General features: G+C 38.8%; 1 protein-coding gene across 1 annotated transcript in view; it reads right to left on the bottom strand.

The window, feature by feature from the left end:
* The window catches only part of Cpne4 (copine 4), a 542,216-nt gene that overhangs the window by 436,212 nt on the left and 82,967 nt on the right, over window positions 1-23,037 (bottom strand). The gene's annotated exons all lie outside the window — the stretch shown is intronic.

The raw sequence follows: 23,037 nt of genomic DNA, 5'->3' as shown, positions 1-23,037 counted from the left end.
CCCTTCCTTTCTTCTTCCTATCCCAGTTTCTCTTTCCTTTTGAGCAGTTTCTTTCCCTTTCACAATATCTGTTGTAGCTTTTGGGATTTATTCATTCTTTCAGTTTCTTATGCTAGACAACATGGTGTTTACACATGCAAGTCTGATTTATTTCATTTATGAGTATGGTGTCTAGTTGCATCCATTTACCTATAAAAACTTGAAGTTTATCTTTCTTTAGAGCTGAGTAAGATCCCATTATATAAAACTACCACATCTTTTTTAAAAAATTCCTGTTTAATCCATGGATATGTAAGCTGGGACAAAGATGGGAGTGAAAAGTCTCTTATGGTTTCTAGGAAACTACCATGACAATCCTGGGCCTAATTTAGGAGTTAAAGAATATTCCATCTAAAAAGTTTCCAGATCTTGTTCCTGTGTTCTCTTTCATGAAGGCCTTCTCCTGCTTATGGACTTGATCACTTGAACTTCTTTGGTACTGACAAATATACAGAAATGGCAGTGATTATGTTAGGATACATAGATTAAATCTGAGTCAAAAAGATACTTTGCTAGAGATTTATAGCACTATTCAAGGTCTACCTACAGGCAAGTGGAGATCTCAGCTCTACCTACATCTGATTTCTGCCCCTTCTCCATGTTGGCAAATGCTATTCTGCATATTTTCCCTTTCTTAGCAAAATTTGTCCCAACTGTGGCCAACTGTCTCTTGCCTATTTGTCTTTTTGGAAGACTCACTGACTAAATAGCTTTTCTGTAAAAATGTTTACTCCTATCAGGGGTTGAAGTAACTGAACGATCCTGGAGAATTAAAGCTTCACTGATATTGAGTGAATCTGCATTATCATCATTGGCTGCCTGGTGAGATCCTGGGAGCAGGGAGATACTCTTACCTGGAAGTGCCATTCCATTGTATCTTAATGAGTGACCACTTGAGCAACATCTATAAGATGCCCTTGCCATACAGAACCTCATGGCTACCAGTGTTACTGGAGAGGTGTCATAAACATATTGTGAGTGGGCACCTAAAACACATCATCCTGGTGGTTACCACCAGGGACTTCATTTAATTCAATAGATAATCATGTTAAAATACTGACACTTTCAATAGATGTTAATGAGAAACTGGGGAAAGAATTTGAACTCCCTAGTCAAAAAGACTTCATCATGGGCTGAGGAGATAGCTCGGTGGCATATGTACCTCCCTGGCAAACACAAGGTCCCAAGTTCATCCCCAGTATTGTATACTGTGCTGGACCCAGAACCTTGGGTATGCCATGCCAGCCCCAGAACTGGGCTTGGTGGCACACACCTGTAATCCCAGCACTAGGGAGGCTGAGACAGGAGGATCACTACAAGTTCAAACTGTTTAGTGAGACCCATGGGAGGATCACTATGAGTCTGAACTGCATAGCAAGACCCTGTATCAAAAAAATAATTTTTTTTAAAGAAAGACTTCATCATGAAATCTAGCATACTGAGTCAGGAAATGATGGCCTACTGAGATTTGGATAAGTGTTTTTTCAGGGAAATTTTAAGGGATATTATAGTTATGCTAGGTCCAAATAGGATAATAGAAAGAGACAGAACTCCGAAAAGACAGTTTTATAGAAAAGGCTGACTTCAGAAGACTAGCAACAGCAAGGTGACTTTATGGGAAAGAATCAGGAGAATTTTATACCCTGATCTCATCATTTCTTCTGGTCTCTTGGTGGAGCTCCCAACTGAAAAACAACTAAGAGTCAAAGGCTTTATTTACTGGTGCCATTATTTATGAAAGAGTTGTATAACTGCAATAATAAATGTAAAGACACCTTATTGTACAACCTCTGTTGATACACTTTTACTTAGTGCAACATGAATAATGATCCCTGGAGTTTTATAATAATATGACAAGACTGCTAAACCCATAGTCCTCAACATACAGGAAGAATGAATAGTGAATATGTTCCCTCTTTAAATTATAACGAATTAAGTAACAGTTTCCCATCAGGGGTGATTATTTGGGACGGACACATAGAGGAACCTGAAGAACAGAGCTGCCACCCTTTTTTAGGTAATCTCTTTTCCTTAAGTAGCAAAGGACTTTTTGAATGGTACAGAATTCTCAAACTTGACTCCTATATTCACATATTTTTCAGAAACAGGTGTTTTCAAAATCCCTGCTTCCTATCATACGCACTTGCCTTTCCCAAGGTGAGATGAAGCAGATGAACTGTTAGGAGGTGAGAAAGAATGAGCTCATACACAGGATGCTAAGGGTGTTGATTAGAAATATTTCCAATCAACACGTAGGCCAATACTTCATACAGGAAATATCACTACCTGACATTTTAGCAAAAGCCACTTACACTTACTCACTCCCCATAAATTTTGGGGACATTTCAGTCATGGTTGGAAGTACAGTCAAAGAGACTTGTTCTACCAGTTACACTGTTAGCATCTTTTTGTAATATGTTCCTGAAACTCAACAACCCTGAACAGATTCTGGCCTCAGGATGAGAACAGTGTACCATGTCTCAGGAAACACATTTCAGGGAAGAAGATGGTGGATTTATTTAATTAAAATCCAAGGAGGAGCAGGGATTACTGCAGGTAAAAAGAGTTACCTTAGGGCCAGCCAGATAGCTCAGTGGATGCACTAAAGTGCCTGCTCAGGCAGAGCACAGGGGTCGGGGTTCAATCCCCAGCACCACAAGCTGTCCCAGCCCTGCCCCCCGGGCATGATGAAACAGAGACTGAGACTAGGTGTGGTGGTGTAAACCTGTAATCCCAGTGCTTGGGAGGCTGAAAACAGAAGAATCATTGTGAGTCTGATCTGTGTAGTGAGACCCTGTAGACCCTGTACCAAATACATAAAAAAGTTACCTTTTGTTTTCACCAGCAACTCTTTTTCAAAAGCAAGTGTATTCATAAGAGATCACTCACTCTTTATCCCTAATTATCATCTCAAGGGTAAAGCATCCTACCTATGTGTCTGGAGACTATACTTTAGGACTTCTGCCCGCATTTCTGGTTTAAGTAACTTCTGCATATCCCCCTATGGTCTAAGAGATGAAGAATTTGAGTCTTCTCCTCTTATTAAAAAAAATTAATGCCTCCAACCAACCCCATTTTATTTCTATCTTCAACTTTCGGCAACTCAGAAAAAAATGTCAAGGAAAGTAATCTAAAATCAGCAAGCATCTTTTTTGTCATTAAGATAAATGCAGGTTGTAGTGACCAAAGAAGTCACACAATTGTGTGATCTTAGATACATGAGTTCACTTCTCTGGGCTTGAAATTTTGTATCTGTGCAATGGAGGGTTAGAGTAGAACTTAAAGGTACTTACAAATTCTAAGATTCCATTATTTTAAGATGGTGAAAACAGTTCCCCTGGTTGTTACATCTCAAAGTTCACTGGGTTTGACAAATGCTATGTTTTTCTCATTAGGTTGGCACCACAGTATTGGTGAGCACCAATCACATAGGACTATGTAGCAACCACAATAAAAAGACAAGGTCTCTGAAGCACTGTGCAATCAATGAACAGGAGAGTTTAAAAGACTTTCTGAATAATGCTGATGTGAATATCAGAAACAGCCCACATGTTGCATATGAGTTTGGGTTGGAGAACAGGATGTCTCTGGGCCATCAGCCAGAAGCAGTGTAAACAGGAATATATACATGCCAACAATTTGAGTGGCCTCATTACTGTAAAATCAGCTGGTTCAGTTACAAGGTCATAGTATCAAACCCCAAAAGAAAATCAACTTGTTATATGAGAGAGTAAGGTACTAAATATCTCTGTGTCAAAGCAAAGTTTAATTCAGGTCTCCTTTTAATTATTCAGTCAACAGGTCCTGCTTTTATGTCATGTTCTGTGTTAGGTGCTAGAAATTAAGTGAGGCAAAAGACTTACCTGAACCCCTCTCCATGGAAGACACAGCTGTTCTTCTTGCAGTATCTCATGAGACCCATTTACCATTCTTCATGACTTTTATCAAAGTATGTAAGTATACATCTATTCACCTACACACCTGCCTATAGGCCAAGAAGAGACGCAAATGGTCTGATGAGATATTTTAAGAGGAATACCTTTTGAGGTCAGAGAAGAATTTTTCAAGGAAGAAGTATATAAATTGAACCTACTAGAATAGAAATCAGCAAAATTAAAGAGTTGTCAGGAGTTCCCACGCAGAGAGGAACATATGCAGTTTCCAAGCTTCCTAGTATTTGAAATTGGTCAATGTGGCTCAGACATGGACAATAAGGAAAAAAATTAAAGATTAAGATCCAGCCAAAGGTCAGATCACAGCTTGTATCATGTCAAAGGTTTTGATTTTAAATGCAATTATAATTCAAGTGACTTGACATCAGGCAGATGTACACAGAGCCACTCTGGAGCAGTATGAAAATGTATAGCAAAAGAGCAAGTGTGGAAGGAAAGAAAAGAGTAGGGAGGACATTATAGTAACCAAGTCAGGAAAAGATAAGAGAGTGGACTGAGGCAGTAGCAGAGAGGAATGAGAGGGAGGTATATGAGAAGTACTAAGTGTGAAAAATCGACAAACATTACAGAAAGTGGGATAGATGAACAGAGAAATGAAAAAGATGACAAAATGATCATGACAAATTCATAGCATATGCAGCAAGATATATGGAGATGCCTTTCTCTGAGTGATGAAACAGTAAGAAGGAAGAAATATATAGAAACCAGGGATGAGAATACCTAGTTCTGTTTTGAAAGAACTATGTTCAATGTTGCTATAAATATAAGAAAAAGATTTTAAAGTGACCACTGGAATGCAGAAGGACTAACAAGATCAGCGTGGGTGGAGTAACAGGTGGAGAATCAAAAAATGAATAAGGAAACACATAGCATGCATACAAACGTCTTTAAAAGGAGTTTGTTTTAAAAAAAAAAAGTCATAGAGGCACAAGGGAAAGTACTTTAATGGTTAAAGACTACCATGACACAGATGCAGCTGCACGGATGAATCTAGTTAGGTAGCACAGGTGAAGCTGCATGAGCTAGAGAGAGTGCCGGAGTGCCTGAGTACCTGTGGAAGCACTGGCTGGTGCTCAGAAGTAAGAAATTTCTTCCACTGAGCAGCAAAGTGGAAATGCAGGTGATTCTGTGGATATGATGGTAAGAAAGGACCAAGTTCCTACTTGATGTCTTATATTTCTTCTAGGAACTGAGAGAAGCCACTTGATGAAGGCCAAGAGAAGAAAGTTAGAGATTTTAGGAGACAGGAGATATGCACTATATATATAATGGGGAAAAGAAGAAAAAATTCATCAGAGAAGTTAAACATGGTATTTTAGTTTTTAAGAACCTGGTTGGCAGTTGATGTTAACAAAATTGAACTGACAGTGATACCATCCTTGCTCAAGCCTCGCACCTTTCCTGCCTCAAGCCTGCTCTGTGAATGATAACACGTACTCAGAATCACCTGGGCTAGGAGCAGGCAGTTTCCATAAATGAAAGGAAGAGCAAGGAAGCTTGGAATATTTGCAAAAGAGAGGGAGATTAAAAGGAATGGCCATTAGGGCCGGTGAGATAGCTCAGCTGACTAAGTGCCTGTTTTGACAAGTGTAGGGGTCAGAGTTCAATTCCTGGTCCTGTATGCCTTGCCAGGCTCACCCCCAGGGCCTGCTGAACCACTGACCAAAACCGAGTGTGGTGGCACATGCCTGTAATCCCAGTGCCAGGACGGCTGAAAACAGGGGGACCACTACAAGTCTGAGCTGTGTAGTGAGATCCTGTACCAAATACATAAATGAAAAATAAATAAATAAATAGATATAAAGAAAAGGAATGGCCATGGCATATAATCTGGACAGAATAGAAATGAATAAAGAGGGCCTAATAGAGAAATGGGAAGAATAAATAGCAAGGAAATCTCAATGAAGTCATTGTATAGAAACAGCTGAGCAAGTGAACTGGAAAATAGGGTGTGAGAAATAACAATGTTAGAAACAGGTACATTGTACAGATAACCAAAGTAAAAAGCAAGAAAAAAAGACGGGATGAGATAGAAAAGAGCAAATTGTCCTTAAAGACAAAAAAGATTGAAGGAAATGAGAGATTGGAGTCCTTTTGGGAGATGTCCAAGTAGACATTAATTTTTCTAGGATGACAGCAGGAGGGAAGGAGCTGAGGAGAACTGAGGCAGTATTTCAGTGACCAAGAGGGAGTAAGTAGGAGCTACAGAAGTGCTTGGGAATGTAACATTCCAAAAAGCTTCTGCTTGAGGAGGCTACAAGGAGGAGGCTCTCTGAGACGTTCAACTAGATGTTATCTAACTGATGCTATCTAGGTGGATGATGGGACATTTACAGAAGCTAAGTATTTTCAGAAGTTCATTGTTTAGAAAATTTTAGGGAAGACTGACTTGAAGGATCTTTGTGTTTGAGAGAGGGGACCATGTTTGGATCTACAAAGAGGTCAGGTGGGAGATGGAGGGGTACGAATTGCCCTTATGCCCTAAGAATGATCGAGGCTGGGCAACCATTGTGCAGTCCAGGATTGCTCTTTTTTTTCTTGTTTTGTTTTGCTTTGATTTGTTCTGACAGAAAAAATGTTCAGGGTTCTGATATGAGTGTGGCTGTGGTAGTCCACATTTTTACTCCTCTTCATGAAAATCACATAAAAGCAACAAACACAATAAATGAAAACTGTCAAATTCTACTTTCAGTGAGAATGGGAAACAGATTTAATCCTGAGAGCCTAAAAACATATAAAAGAGCTGCCAAAAGTAGCTGAGAGCATGCAGAAACTTCTCTGAAAAGGAAAAAAACCACCACCAACAACAACAAAAAAACCTGAATAAACAGTGATGAGGGAACACAGCATTGACAGATTTCAGAAAGGATTAATGAAATGATGCAAGTGACAGCTTCACCTGAAGGGCCAAAGGTTCATCTCCATTTTGCAAGAGCACACATGGGTGGGGTGAGCAGGGCCAGCAGCGGGGGTCTGGCTACTGTACAGAGACTGGCTCAAGTGGATGAAGAGGGGCTACCCAGAGGCACCAGGATGGGTTTTCAGCACAGCAGGAGGGAGCGAGTCATTTTGTGGGTCTACCTCAGACTCTTGACACAACAAAGAGAAATGTCTAGCATGTAACTAACTCAAGGAAACTCAACTTGCTTATCAAAAACCAACAAAAAGTAAACTGGCACAGAAGTGAGCCAAAGAAAGAAATTGTTTTAATATGGGAAAGGACAGAAAGCAATGCTGACACAGCATGGTCACTGGAGGATGTTATGGGCACATGAAAATCATGATGAAAATACTTACCATAAAGTTTTAAAAGTTAATGAAATAATTTTTGCTATTAAAGAAGACAAAATAGCAGAAATAGAAGCTATCAGAAAAGAGACAGACTAATCTTACACCAGAAAGAATGGCAATCATCAAGCAATAAAACAATAACAAATGCTGGCAAGGCTGTGGTAAAAATAGAACCCTTCTACATTGTTGGCGGGAATGCAAACTAGTACAACCACTATAGAAATCAGTATGGAGATTTCCTAAAAAACTAAAAATAAAGGCCAACCCAATAACTCAGCGGACTAAAGCACCTGCGTAGGCAGAGCACAGCGGCCAGGGTTCGATCCCAGGTGTGCCATGCTGGGCCTGCCCTAGGGGAGTGCTGAGACAGTGATTGAGAATGGGCACAGTGGTGTGTGCCTGTAATCCCAGCACTGGGCAGGGGAGGCTGAAAACAGGAGAATCACTATGAGTCAGATCTATGTAGTGAGACCCTGTAGTCCCTGTCAGAGAAAAAAAAAAGAAACCCTAAACTAAGAGTAGAAATTCCATTTGACCCAGCTATTTCCATTCTAGGCGTCTTCCCCGATACACTGAAGATACCCTATTATGTCAATAAAAGCATATCAATGTCCACAGCAGCACAACTCATATAATGGCCAGATCCTGGAAGTATCCTCTTCATCCATTAGCAGATAAATGGATGAAGAAAATGTGATGTCTACACATAATGGACCACTACATGGCTATAAAGAAAGATAAAAGAAAAACACATGCAAGAAAATGTATACACTGCAAAAATATAATATGCAGTGAAATAAATCAGACACAAGTTTAAATATTGTATGGGATCTTTCATTTGAATAAAACAAAGTTTAAATAAAGAGCAAAATAAAGGAAAGGTAGAAAGAAATTGAGAGATAAATATTTCACAACTGGGAAGGGGATCAAGAGACTGAAGGCATGGGAAAAGGGAAGTAAAAAAGATTTATGATGTGTCATGTAGATGCGGCAAATACACGCCATGAATGTAAACATATGCCATAAGCATGAACTAAAAATACTAACAATAACAAGGAAAATGGTAGTAGCGGGTCTAGAGATGGAGATAGAGAAGTGGGTGGAGAGGGGAATGGGGGAAAATACAATCAAGACATGTTCTACACATGTACCTACACCCTAAGATGAATGTCAACTTCATGTATCCTAATAAAAAAATACACAAAAAGAGAAGAAAAAGAGAAGAAAACCCCAAAAGAAAACAGAAAAGGTCACAAAGACAACATTTGAAAGGTTATCCCAGTGGTCTATAATAGTAGTGTGCTATCCAAAAGACTAGCAGTGTTAGAAGTTGTTGACTTGAGCCCACTCTGATGAATTCATGCACCTACAATATATGAATGGCAATGGAATACACATCTCTGACAAAAGTAAACAAAAATAGTGATATAAATGGACCATTTTGTTGCAGAAATAAATATATGTATATATAAAATAGCATAAATACACAGCTACTTTCTCTTAGCTCAATGAGAAGGTTTTGAACTTAGTGTTTAGACAAGATATCATGTCTGCATCTTGTACTAGAAATACTACAAACACAACAATATGCGATGTATTAATTATTGTAGCTGTACTACTAACCTGTTTTGAAACTATCTCACTGCTACTTCTTTCTCAATAAAATTATTAAAATAAAAAAGAAAAGTTATCCCAAGAGAAAATATCACAAAAAGCATAGAAAAAAGGACTAGAAGTAAAAAAGGAAAAAAGTATGGATGTAAATGAACAGAGATATGGGATTAGAAAGAGAACAAAAACTGTAAGAAAAGTAAAAGATAACCAGTCTATGCTTATTCATAGTTGACAGTGAATAAAAGCATGTGAAACTAAGTGAAATGAGAAACAGAGTAAGTAACTAAAACATAATCATGAAAACTTTGAATAAGAGCTTTGAAAATATTTACTGAAAGTAAATATATATATATATTTATCAGTCAATACTGAGTTTCCAGTAAAGTTCAACGTACAAAGTTGTTTGGGAAAACATGCAAACCCATGCTTAACAAGTCAAAGTGACAGGAGATTTTTGTAGAGAGAAATTCTGCTCCATAACACAACATAGCAACCGGTACAAGTCATCAAAGATTCAAGTAATGAGCCAAAGACTTCGCAAATAGCCAAACTGTCCTTCAAGTATGAAGGCGACTGATTAATGTTTTTGAAAGTATAAGAATAAAGGGCATACTGTACTTATGGGCCTTTCTTGAGCAAATACCAGAGCACACACTTCACCAAGTTACGAGATAATTCAGAAAAGTGGTGAAGTAATAGGCAGTGAGTGCACGTGACTCTCTAGCTGAGGCTAAAACAAGCATGGGTTTTAGGCACTAGGAGAAAGTGTATATGTCAACATCTTCACATGCCCAAGCATGTACTCACACATATGTGTGCGTGCAAATAATAGAAATGAAGAAGAAAAGGAGAAAATAACTTTTAGAGATGAAAAAAGATTGCTTACTTCCCACGTGAAGCATCTAACAGTCAAATCACATATTTTAAAACTCACAAGTCAAATACTGAACCTATAGTCATATTTTATAGCCCAAATTTAATCAATAATATATATAATGCTCTTGATTAAAATCAAGTAGTGAAAGATAGGAAGAATAAGCAGGGAAGAAATAGTATGCTTTCTTTACCATTACTAATTTATTCTGGTAAAATATATAAATGACCATGAGTGTTATGTAAGCCTAATTATCAAGATAATATGAGTATAAAAATATAATTCTTCTCAAATACAATTATACCAGAAAAAACTTAGGAGAGTCACACTGTAAAAGTGTTTCAAACTTGATTTTAAAAAATTAGAAATATATGGAGACAAAAACTCCAACCAGGGGCTGGTGAGATGGCTCAGTGGTCTAAAGCACCTACTTAGAACAAGGTTAGCAAAGCACAGGGACCTCGGGTTCGATCCCCCAGCACCACATGCCAGCCAGGCCCACCCCCTGGTGGGCTGGGCTGGCCACACACACACACACACACACACACACATAAATAAAAATAAATAAATAAATAAAAAACAAAAACTCCAACCATGCATCAGGCTTAATGGGGAAACTCAAGAGGTATCTTAGTACAATCAGGAATAAGACAGAATGGTTACCATCACATATGTTCTACAGCATGCTGTGAAATTTGTATCACACTGAAATACCTGCCAAATTGCCAGAAATGAAAATAAAAGGTCCGCTGTCAGTGCTGCAGGGGGTGTGCACTGTCCTGTACCACTGATGGGAACGCAAACTGGTTTAGGCTTATCCTGGGAAACACAGCCAGACCACTCAACGTTGGAAAGATACGTACTCTTTGACCCAGCAATTCTACTTCTCCATATCCATGTATAAAATCATCCACACAGTGCTGTGGGAAGTGCCAAATTATGCAAGCAACCTAAAAGCTTAGTAATAAGGAATTGACTATATGTTAGTGATATTCCAAGTAATGGAATACTCTGGAGCTGTTAAAAGAACAACAACAAAAAAGAATAGGACTGTGTATGTTGATATGAAACACTCTCAAATATGTACTATTATTGGTAAATGGGGAACAATGAGGCTTGCAAACAGTGTATAGAAACTGCCGTTTTGTTTAAAAAAAGGAAAAATTTAAAAATGTGTACGTATATTCTCTTGTACATTCATAAAAATACTTTAGGGGGCGGGGGAGATGGTTCAGTAGAATGAGTGCTTCCCTGGCGAACACAAGGGGCTGAGTTCAATACCTGGTTCTGCCAAAAAAATAAAATAAATAAATGAATAAATAAATAAAATAAACAAAAATAAAAATACTCTAGTATATTTAACAAATAAACATCAGTAAATCTTGCAAGGGGTTGGTGTTGCATTTGTGGATAGACTAGGTTAGGGCTGTCGAGATTTGACCCACCCAGTTGCAGTACACAGGTGTGATTTCCACCAAATTATTAATAAGGCTCCTTTCACTCTCAAAACTGTGTCAACTTCAATAATCAACTACAGATCAATCACTAAATCACACAAGAATTGCATGACATGACAGCAAACACTTATGTGAGTCTCACTGTTCGTTGGGTCCAGCTCTAGACTCTTGTCACAGAGCGCTAAATCCCCACAGATCATCCACTCACCACTGGTTCTGTAGTTGGCGCAGACTCACTCCTTTCTCATTCCAAGCTGGCAGAATTGGACAAGTCAATCAGGCAAATACAGGAAACTGTTTTGCATCAGGTGCTTACTGTATCTAAGCACTTCATAGACATTGTTCTCACCACTTACTTTGCTAATCCACCCAGGTACAGAATAGGGGTATTCTCATTTTACATGGGAGGATACCAGGCAAAAAAGAGTGAAGTCATTTCCCCAAAGTGACATGCCGGGCAGTAACACAGCTCTCGTTGGCACATGTGTTTTCCTGTTCCTGGGATGTGGGCACATTCATGTGTGTGTTGTGTTAGCATCTGGGTATTCTAATCTCATTCTTGAAGCTTGATATAAGTGATAATATTTTGAATTGGCAAATTTAATTTCTCATAACTAAATCATGAAGTGAGGATGGTTTATAGAAAAAAAGGATACAGGTAAATTTATGCTTTCGACAGAATTTTGTTCCCAACAATATTCATAAATAATGTATGAATCTTCTAGATTAATCATGGTTATCAAAAATATCCACACAGAATATTAAATAGCATATAGAGTATGATGCCAATTATGTAACTCACAGGAAGAAAAAATATGTAATTTATCAAAATTAATAGAGGATATCTCTGAGTTGCAGAATTATGAGTAAATTTCATTTTTGTCTTATATTTTCAGAATTATTTCATATTTTTTACATTGACCATATGTTATCTTTTAGGTTCAAAAGATAATAAAATTTATTTTTAAAGGAAAACATATGGACCCCTAGTCCATATGGGCCTCTAATCATGTGGCTTATAGTTTGAAAGAAAATTTTAAAAATGAGTAAATCAAAATCCACGGGATGCTATCATTTCTGACCTATAACTGGAAGCACCTCGAACTCTCCCCTCAATTTGAGTGAAGTCAATTTGATTCTTCAACAAGATTTCTCTTCTAGGCCATGAAGAAAGTTGAGGAACTACTGATTCAGAAGAAAGCAGCAGTGAAGGCCAGGAACACAGGGTTGGGGAAAAGTTACACCGACAAGGACAGCTGCGGACACCCAGGTGTCATCCTCATATCCAAGCTGACTATTCCCAGAAGACTGGAGGAGAGCAAGGTAATTGTGCCCGCCCACCAACTTTTCCCATCTCTTTGGAAATGGCATTAAAGCTAGAGCTGTTGTCATAAATTCACAGAGGAGGATGGAGCTTATAACACATAAAAAACATTAAGATTTCTGGAGGTGCTATGATGCTTCATGGTGCCATTGAGCATTTTTAAAATTAATAATTTCCTTTTAATCTTCATAACGAGTGAGTGGAATGCTGAAATTGGCTTGTGTTGACGTCAAGTACCAACTGTGAAATTTTCAAGAATTCTGCAAGCTGCTTGTTAAATATAGACATTATTAAAAATTAGACTATGTCAATTTTAAACTATATTAAAACGTAGGTAATTATTCAAAGCTCATAGCTTTCTAATAATTTTACTATATTTACTATTGTCTGTGCTCTTAAGATTATTTTGTATCTTGCATGCATAATTAGGGAGGAAATATACTATTGCCACGCTTTGATATTACCTTGGTAGCTTGAAATCAGCCACCATGGGAATCAGGAACTGCTACAAACCAGAGCTCATCTTGTGCTTTTCTTCTTTTATTAGAATTTGTTGTTAAACTTGTACCACCACACATCTAGAAAACAGATCATTTTATCCCTAACTATAGATGAGAAAACTAAAGCCCAAAGATATATTTGCTATTCATTTCTACTTACTGTTACTTGCAGGCATGGTGTTAGATATGTAATTTGATAAAGGGTTAGAGAAAATTAAAGTTTCTGGTCTAGAAGATACAATATTTTAAATTTCAAGATTATGCCAACTATTGTCCCAATGGCCCCTGATCATCCTGGCAGAAACTGGGTGTTCAATAAAAAAACACCTTCTGCAGGTTACATAAGTTTTACTGTAAACTAACATAGGTAAAAAATATAATAACACCTTGCTTGACAAGAAAACCTTTCTCCTTTGACTAAAACCTAATATAGCTTAAATTGGGTTATAGTAAGCTTCAAAAGACTATCTGAATTCTCTCATTCCTGAAATATTACACTGTGTATGTTTATTTCCCCCCAACAATTCTTTATGACCTAAAGTTCTTTTTAGTCCTTTTGTTTACTTCAGTGCTGAGGAGCAAACCAGAACCTTGTACATGGTAGGCAAATGCTCTAAAAATGAGCTACTCAATTCTTTATTTCTCTTAAAATTTGTTATTGCAATAAAATGAACAACTCTAGCTAAAAGACAATACTTTAGAAAACATGACACAATTTCAAGTATTGACAAAAAGTATGGCTTTAAATTTTCTAGTATTAATGAGCCATTTGTAAATGGGATTTTTATTTTAACAAAAGCTATCTGTTGGGCAAAACAATATATTTATCATTTCCTTATTTTATTTTCCAGGACTGGAGATAGAACTCAGGGTATAAGCATGGACATATATCCTGAGCCCTTTTTATTTTTTAATTTAAGCCAAGGTCTCACTAAGTTTCCAAGGAAAGACTTGCAATTCTCTTGCCTCAGGCTTCCAAAGTGCTGGAATTACAAATATGCACCACTGTGCCCTCCTGCGTATTTAGTTACAGGACTATTGACACCCCTCCCCATATGCCATTTGTAACAGAAAAGTGAGAAAGCATACTATCCAATTATAAAAGTAAGAAGTGACCACTGTGAGCAACTGAGAGTTTTACAAGCAAAACCAAAATCATCTGTAACCTCACTACCCAAAGTCGACTGTTATCAAAATGCTGGCAGTGCTCCTTCTAGCTTATGCATGCATTTGAGCACCTATGCGTGTACCACTATTAAATCTTGCTGAGTTAAAAACTGAAAACCAGGATTTTTGTTTCCATTGCTTTTATTGGAGTCCCATGAAAATCAGCAGCTCCAAACCCTTTCATGGCTACTCAAATCTTCTGCATTGATAGCCAATCTCCATTGGCACGAATTTCCTCCATCAGCCTCATATCTTTTCCTGTGTTCAAAAGATATATTACCTTAAATGAAGTAATGAAACACTTCTTTTTCCTCATGTCTACAAATTGTTAGGCATTTTTGTGCCCAGAAAAAAAGAAAAAGAAATAGCAAGTAGCCATCTCTGGAAAATGATCTCCAAGGTCTGCTTCTTCTAACCCAAGTGCAGAGAGGATCAAGGGTCAGCGGGCAGGCTCCACAGCCCAAAGCCCTGGATTCCCATCCTAGTTCTATCCCCACTTAGATATGTGTCTCTGCCCTAGGGCTATAATTACTGAGGTGAAACCTTGGGTGTCAGATGTATTATCGAGAGTCACAAGCTGTGGCACTTATAAAAGTAATAAAGTAGACATAAAGTTTAATTTGTTATACCACAGGGGGCATTATTTCATCCGTTGTATATTTAGCAATGTCCTTCAAAAGGCCTGGGGCAACCTCATCAAATCAAGTTCATTTATATCGCTGCATCAAAACGTGTGGATATCTATATTAGATAAGTTAAATAAAGCCTACAAGTAGCTTTCTGTTATGTCAAGTCTGTTTCTCACTCCAGGTGAATCCAAAACTATGGTCAGTGGACTAGGGAGATAGCTCAGCAGTCTAAATACTTGCCTGGCAAGTGCAAGCACCTGGGTTCAATCCCTGGTACTGCATGCCATGCTGCCCCAGAACCCCAGGCAAGCGGTGCCAGCCACCAAAACCAGAAGTGGTGGTGCACACCTATAATCCCAGCACCAGGAAGACTGAGACAAGAAGATCACTATGAGTCTGAGCTGGTGAGCGAGACCCTGTACCAAACAAACAAACATTTTTAAAAATCTGCTGCCATGCCCCCCCTACCCGCCGGGTGGGTTGAGAGGGCAACTGAGACTGGGCAGAGTGGTGCATGCCTGGCCTGTAATCCCAGCTCTTGGGAGGCTGTAAACAGGTAGACCACTATGAGTCTGATCTAGCAGTGAGACCAGAACACCTTGTAGACCCTTCCCTAAAAAATAAAAATAAAAAAAAAATCTGGTCAAGTTTTACTGCAAATGAGTTTGGAAAAACCTTTTAGTTTTAGAATTTTAGAAATTTTATGGTAAAGGACTATGGGCCAGAGGGTGGTCATAAATGAGAAGAGCAGTTAGGTGTCACAGGGTCCAGAAGAGATACAAGAGCTCAGTAAACATTATACAGTGTCAATTACTGATTATTAGTATTTCTTGTATTGCTATCACTGTTTCTCATCCAAATGCTTTTCCTAACTTTTCCTCTCTAATATCACTATCATTTGCATTACTTCTGATCTTCACCCTTTCATGCCTGGGGTCTTCTCTTGTCCCCCTAACCCATCTCCCAGACTCTAGTCCTCCCTCAGCACCCGCTATCTTCTGTCACCAACGTGACCCCATCTCCCCTACTTTTCTACTGCCTTCCCCTACCTGCTCTACTGACCTCATAAAGTCTGTGTTGTTTGATAGGATCTTAGAAACCAATTCTCATCTGGCCCATACCTCCAAGTTTTGTTTTATCAGCCAACCCATCCTTCCCTACATTCTACACTCTAGCAATGCTTCATATAGTCGGCCTCCCAGACGTATCACACGGATTCCTAGTTCCTGCCTTTGCAGCAGCTTTCCCCTTACCTTTGATGCTAGTCTCCACCAGCTTTGGATTAGTCTCATCAGCACTGAACGCCTCTTTGGGTGGCACCTCCTCCTAGCGGCTATTCTCCATGCCCTCGTGTACCTATCACACACATGCCACAGGCCACTGGGTCCTCATTAGTCCTGCTACATACACAATGCTCCCACCTAATTCATCATCATGGGTTGCAACACATTTGCCTCTGAGTCTTTTTTAAAGACAGGAACTGTTTCTTCAACACCAAGTCATCAGCACACTTGAGAGTGTTTAGCGAGCTGGACTCCAGGTCTAACACTGTATTTGAAGGTTAATGGAATACCAGAGGTTTAGCTCCTAAACAGAGCAAAGCTAAACTCATTTCTTTCTAAAAACTAGAACCAGAATTTTTGCAAGGAAGGCCCAGAGCAGACAGGTGGGTATCAACTGTGCAGCAGTCAAAGCTGACAAATGACTTCATGGTATGGGCTCTTTGACATGGGCAGGAGCAAGCTGCTATGTTCCTGAGTAACATCCAGAAAAGCAAAGGAAGTAAGATGAATGTCTGATAAGCCACAGGGTGCTATATGACGTGAAGGTCTTCCCTGCCCATCGGTTACTCCTGGCTATTCTGACTATCAATATTTCACTGTCCACAATAGCAGTAGCAGCAGGAAAAACATAATAGCCAGGGCTCTCAGCTGGCTGCCTCCCAGGCCTCCAAAGCCTCATACACGGAGTAGCTGCTATTCTTCTGTCCCCTTCCTGATGATACATGAAAAAAAGAGCCATTTCCAGTCAGGTTGTGTCAACACAGTAGGTTTGTGTGGTGGGAGTGGTGAGGTTTAAATAAGATTAATTGATGTTTTCATTTTTTTTTCCTTTTAGGATAGTGTTTTCAAAGTGTATTCAAAGATGAATATCTCAGTGCTAAAGATGTTTTAATCCTTACAAAAAGCCCTCCAAGTGCCAATATGCATCTAATGATGGCAGAAGACTCTTGGCAAGTCTCTGTGATTTGTCAATGAAAGTAAGAAATGAGGGAATTAAGTAAAATCCATATACGTGCATGTCTCAAGGCTGGCAGATGCTTCTCCATAGCCAGCTGTACCATAGAGAGTGTTCAAGCAGTCCCCAGGTCCGAACATGAGCAATAAATTGTTCGAGAAGTATGGGCTTGATCGGCACATGTGGTGGACACAGGGTCAGCGTGGGTTTTGAACCTTGCACTTGCTGTTGATTAGCCTCATAGCATTTAGAAAGGTAATCTTCTGTCACTGTCCCATACAATTGATTATTTCTCTAGATGTTTTTTATTTATATTTTATGATTTATCTCTACAAAGCAAAGCAAAACAAAACCAGGGGATAGAGACAGCATTGACTCCATTTTGCAAATATGGTTCAGAGGGATTATAAGACTTGTTTTCTCTGCACTGTATTGTGAAGGGCGTGAAGGTTTGCTGCCCAGAACTTCCTGCAGAACCTGCTGCAAGACATGCCACTGGTGGGCAGCCTTTGGATGCCATACATTCAAGTCCACAGGGGGATGTGCAAGGAGGCCACGCCCTTCATGGCATTTCCTAGTCAACAAAAGAGCAGACCAGCCATTCCCACACAGGGGGGCTCCTGAGGAGCAGAGCTCGCTGCAGGGCTCCTGGTTGCCTAGCTGAGACTTCCTCAGGGAAAGTCTGAGGCCCCTCCTACCCATTCCTGTTTCTTTCTTTCTTCACAAACACCAAGCCTGCATCCCAGTTTGAAAGCTTTTCTACCTACCCTTCCCTTCTGTAGTCTTTGCAATGATTTCCTCCCAAACAAATGTCTTGAGTGGCTGGTAAGCCAAGCACTCTGGAAGCTGAAGCTGGAGGACTATAAGTTTGAACCCAGTCTGAGCAACTTAGAGATTTAGTGAAAGTTTGTCTCAGTATAAAAATAAAAATAAAAATAAAAATAAAAACAATGGGTCGGCCAGATAGCTCGGCAGACTAAAACATCTGTTTAGGCAGAGTACAGTGACCGGAGTTGGATCCCCAGTGTGCCATGCCAGGCCTGCCCCTGGGGCATGCTAAGACAGAGATTGAGACTAGGCATGGTGGTGCACACCTATAATCCCAGTGCTTAGGAGGCTGAAAAGAGGAGGATCATTATGAGTCCAATCTATGTAGTGAGACACCGTAGACCCTATAGGCCCTGTACTAAATACATTAAGCAAATAAAAATAATAATAATTATCATTAAAAGGCTGGGGATATTTATTATGCCTAAGATGTTTGAAATGCAGTGAGATAGTGAGGTTAAGATTGATAGCCCAAATCGTTTGATAATAACAATAAGCTTTTCTTCTGGATGGTTAACAACCTAAGTTTGCAGACCAAAATTAGAGAAAAATGAGGGATACAAGGAAAGTCAACATTTTGGCCCTAGCCTTCTAAGGTCAATTAAGACTCAGGACATATGAGAACTTGTACTGTAACGTCATGTACCTCGGTAGTGTCCCAAATTTTCTGATCAAGAAGATTATGGGGCCAAAGAGGAAAGTGATCGATGACATAGAGTGGGCCTAAGTAGAGTCACATGGGGAGAAGATACTCTCTCAGGCTTTCACAGAGAGCACATTGGCCAAGCAATGGCCGTGACTCATCCACATGGCTGCACTGATAAAGGTTCTACAATCTGAGGTACAGGATCTCAGGACAAATCCTGAGGGCATTTCACTGACCTTCTCAGACCAAAAAGCTACAACTCTTTTGCATAGGTCCTGCTTTACCTTGGTCTTAACCATCCAGCAGAAAAGTATGAAGACGAAATTATAAGAAATAAAGCCATGCTGTTAAGTTGAGCTGTGGGGGACTCAGGTCAATAATTTCTGACATTGCCAGTTAAACAGAAGACCCAATGCTATTATGGGCTACTGGACTCTTTTAGACTATTTTGCTGAGTTTACACACCTATAATATTCAATAACGGAACTTAGAAAAAATGGGGTATACAGATGAATGTCCATTTTGTATCTGTGTATTCAAAGTGGTTGGGATAGATATATAGTTACATTCTGTTAATGAATAGAATGATTTGTTCTAATGGTGTTTGTAAATAGGATCACAAGTCCGCATCTTGTACAGCAATTAACCACTAAGAAGAATATATGCAGTGTATTATTTGTTGAAAAATAAAAAAAAATAAAAAAATAAAAAAAAAAAGGCTGGGGATGTAACTCAATGGGAAAGTCCTGGTTCAACCACCAGCATTGGGGTAGGAGGGAAAGGGAGAAAGGAAGGAAAGGGAGAGTGAAAGAAAAAATGTGTGTGGGTTGATTTGTTCAATGGATAGACTGATTTTTTTTTAAATCTCATTCACTATTGGCTCATAAATACTATAAAGTTTAAAACCATACTTTTTGTCAGTACCTGCAATTATACCATGTTATCTATTTCATACAAGTGGTTTTGTCAGCTTTCAATGGAATTCTTAATGTCCTGTATATCTGTTTGAATCTGTTTCATGCATCCCAGTTCTTTATTTTTTCTTCAATGTTTCTATCATTTTCCTATTCCCTTCTATTTTTTTTTATCTATGTCTTCCTTAGATGTATTGAGCAATTCTTTCATGATTGTTGTCATTTCCTTTCTTACCTGAGAGACAATTTCTGATCTGATTGCCTCCATAGGCTGATGGAATTGTTTCTTTACTTTAGTTACTATTATCTCAGAAATTTCAGGTGTATGAACTTCCAACTTCTATGACCTTTTCTCCTGGACTTGTTTTGGGTGGGCTAGAGGTCTGAGATGTCCTTTTGTTCCTTTTTGTCATGTTTTGAAGCCCCCAATGTTCTCCCTGACTCTGCAGTGATGGTAGGACAGTAGGGTGTGGGTAAGCAAGGTTCTCAGGAGAGTGGGGTGGCAGGGTAAGCTCATGAAAGCTCCACCATGTGGAGTTCAATGTGGCTTCCACCTCGTTGAGGGGAGGGCAGCAAGCTACAGCTCAAGAAGGATCAATAACAATGAGTGCAGGCTGAAGTTCTGCAAAAATCTCTCTATGGTGGCTCACTGCAGGGTAGGGTTCCCCAATGCTCCCGCAGGTCCCTGTGACAGTCTTCCGGACACCTGGTTTCAGATCCCCATGGCAGTCTCCCAGGTCTTCAGGGTGAGGACTAGTGGCCAGGGCTCAGCATAACTCCGGCAGTATGACTCTGTTGTGTTGTCTAAAACTTTTTCAATTTTTAGCCATAGTTGTTCATTTTATGGCAATAACAAACTTTAAAATGTATGAATGATTGAAGGTGGTATTCAGTGACAGAATATTGCCTATTATCTGGTGTGATCCCAGACCACACACACACACACGTTGTGAATGTATAATTCTTTTTTTTTTTTTTGAATGTATAATTCTAGGCTATGCTTTGTCAAAAACCAAAAGCAACATGCACATAGTAAACAGTGAAGACAACCACTGAGTCATGTCCTTTGAAGGGTAAATAAGAACAGAAATGGTATCTTGAGGTAAATCCTAATTAAACGTGTAACATCAAAGGCACTCATTTAATAAACATTTATCCCAGTTATGAATTCCTACATTCTGTTACTTTGAAATTCTGTATCATTTCCATTTTTTTATTATTGTTTATTCTTTTTAAAAATTATAATACAAAGAAAAATAAACATGTATCCATCACATACTATTTGCTAGATTCTGAATCAGGAAGAAATAAAAACTTCTACAATTACATTTTAATACATTCTAGAAATTGTAGTTTATGAAATAAGAAGAGACAATCACATTATTATTGCTTACACCTCTGCAAGAAAGAATTCCTTGCAATAAATACTTGGCCAATATATTTAAAATTTCAAAGCAACGCAGCCCCAGACCTTGCTATTTTTATTTCTCTGTTTTACTCTCCACTACAACGTTTCTTACATTTTAGCATTTGGGCTGGCCAAATAGCTCGGCGGATTAAAGCGCCTGCTTAGGCAGATGCAGGTAGGTTCAATCCCCTGGCATGCCGGGCAGGTGCTGGCCCCGCCCCCTCGGGCATACAGAGACTGAGACTGTCACTGGGCATGGTGACGTGCGCCTGTAATCCCAGTGCTTGGGAAACTGAAAACAGGAGGATCACTAAGAGTCTGAACTGTGTAATGAGACCCTGTAAACCCTATACTAAATACATTTTAAAAGAGAGAGAGAGAGAGACACAGACAGACAGACAGACAGACAGACAGACAGACAGACAGACAGACAGACAGAGATAGAGACAGAGACAGAGACAGAGACAGAGACAGACAGACAGACATATGTCCAAGATTTTGACCAAGGACACAAAATTTCAGCAAGGCAAGAAGAATAAGTTCAAGAGGTCTACTGTACACTAGAGACAACAGGTCATGATGTTATGTATAATGTACATATTATATACTTGAAAATGATTAGATATTAAGCATTATTTAAAAACGTGCATGATAATACATATGTTAATTAGCTTGCTTTAGCCATTCTATTTGTATATAGATACCAAAACATCATGCAACATACAAAATATTTACAATTTTTACTTATCAATTAAAAATGATTATTAAAGTTTTCAGAAGCCATATATGAATTAACCTGGTTGATTGTCTGTGATATATGGTTAAGTTAAAAAAATAAATAAAGCAATACCTTATTTAAAAAAAAATTAGCATATTATGTTACATAGCTATTTTGTTTATTGCATATGCCTCCACAAAAACATTAGTACTATGGTATCATCCCATGATGTGTCCAAGGTGCTCATTTATTTCCCCCCATGCAGAACATTAGGGTTGTATGAGTATTATCACAATTAAAATGAACACTTTTATGTATGCCTCCTGGGTATGTATGAGTATTTATGGCAGATATCTGATTGCTTTACTCTCTAGTAGTTATTTTCTATTGTAGCAGAACATGCACCCCACCGCAGGCAGTTTACTTTACCTCGTTAGCTGCCCATATAACAGTACCTGTTCCGCTTCTGGTTGCTCCTGACTCTCAGAAATGGCTGGTCACTGTGATGTACATTGTATAAACCAATCCACCTCCAACTGACAAGCCACTCTACTTCTGTGCTTCCTACTGGCTTCTCTTATATGAGCCCTAGACCCCAGAGGTCAGAGCCTGACATTCTGGGAATGAACCCGATCAATGCCTATCTACATGAATAAAACTTCCTCCAAATCCTGGGTGGCATCTTGATGTTTCCGTTTGCCATTGCACTTTTAAGTCACAGTGGACACTTACGTAGCTAAATCTGAATGATGGCTACCAGGGGAAATACAGACTAATGTATGAGTAAGCTTTTTAAATGAAATATGTGTAGGAAATTGGGATCACATCAATATTATAGATTAATGTGAGGAAAATTAATACCATTAAATATCTATTACTTTATCTTTATGTATTTGAAAATGTTTATAATCTCTGAAAAATGTTATACACTCAGAGATTAATTTTCAAATATTATATAGTTTTTGCTACTGCTATTTATATGCTTACCCTTAAAGTGCTCTAATTGATTATTATTGGTATAGGGTTCACTATTGATCTTTCATGTTAACTTTTTATCTTGACACACACTCAGATCTTTTAATATATTTAATTATTATTAGATTCTGATTTTTTGTCTCACATAGATTTGGCAGAACCCATAAACTATACTCTAGCATTCACTTACTGTATTTTCATTTTGGGCAGGACATGCCCCTGAACCCCGGCCATCGTTTACACACAGCTGTTACAGCTGGGCACATGGTCACCAGCTAAAGATGGCACCTGATGTTCCTTGGAATCATGTGGCTAAGTCTTTTGGGTTTTTCTGGCAACTTATTTTTTTACTTACTTATTTGATGCTGGGGAATGAGTCCAGGGTCTCTCACATGCAAAGCCACTCTCTCACCTACTCTGCCACTGAGACACAGCTCCAGCTCCTGTTTTCAGGTGGTAAGA

This window comes from Octodon degus, unplaced genomic scaffold (genome assembly GCF_000260255.1).
Source record: "Octodon degus isolate 3935 unplaced genomic scaffold, OctDeg1.0 scaffold00008, whole genome shotgun sequence".
NCBI lineage: Eukaryota > Metazoa > Chordata > Mammalia > Rodentia > Octodontidae > Octodon > Octodon degus.
This window is presented reverse-complemented; position numbering and strand designations above follow the sequence as displayed.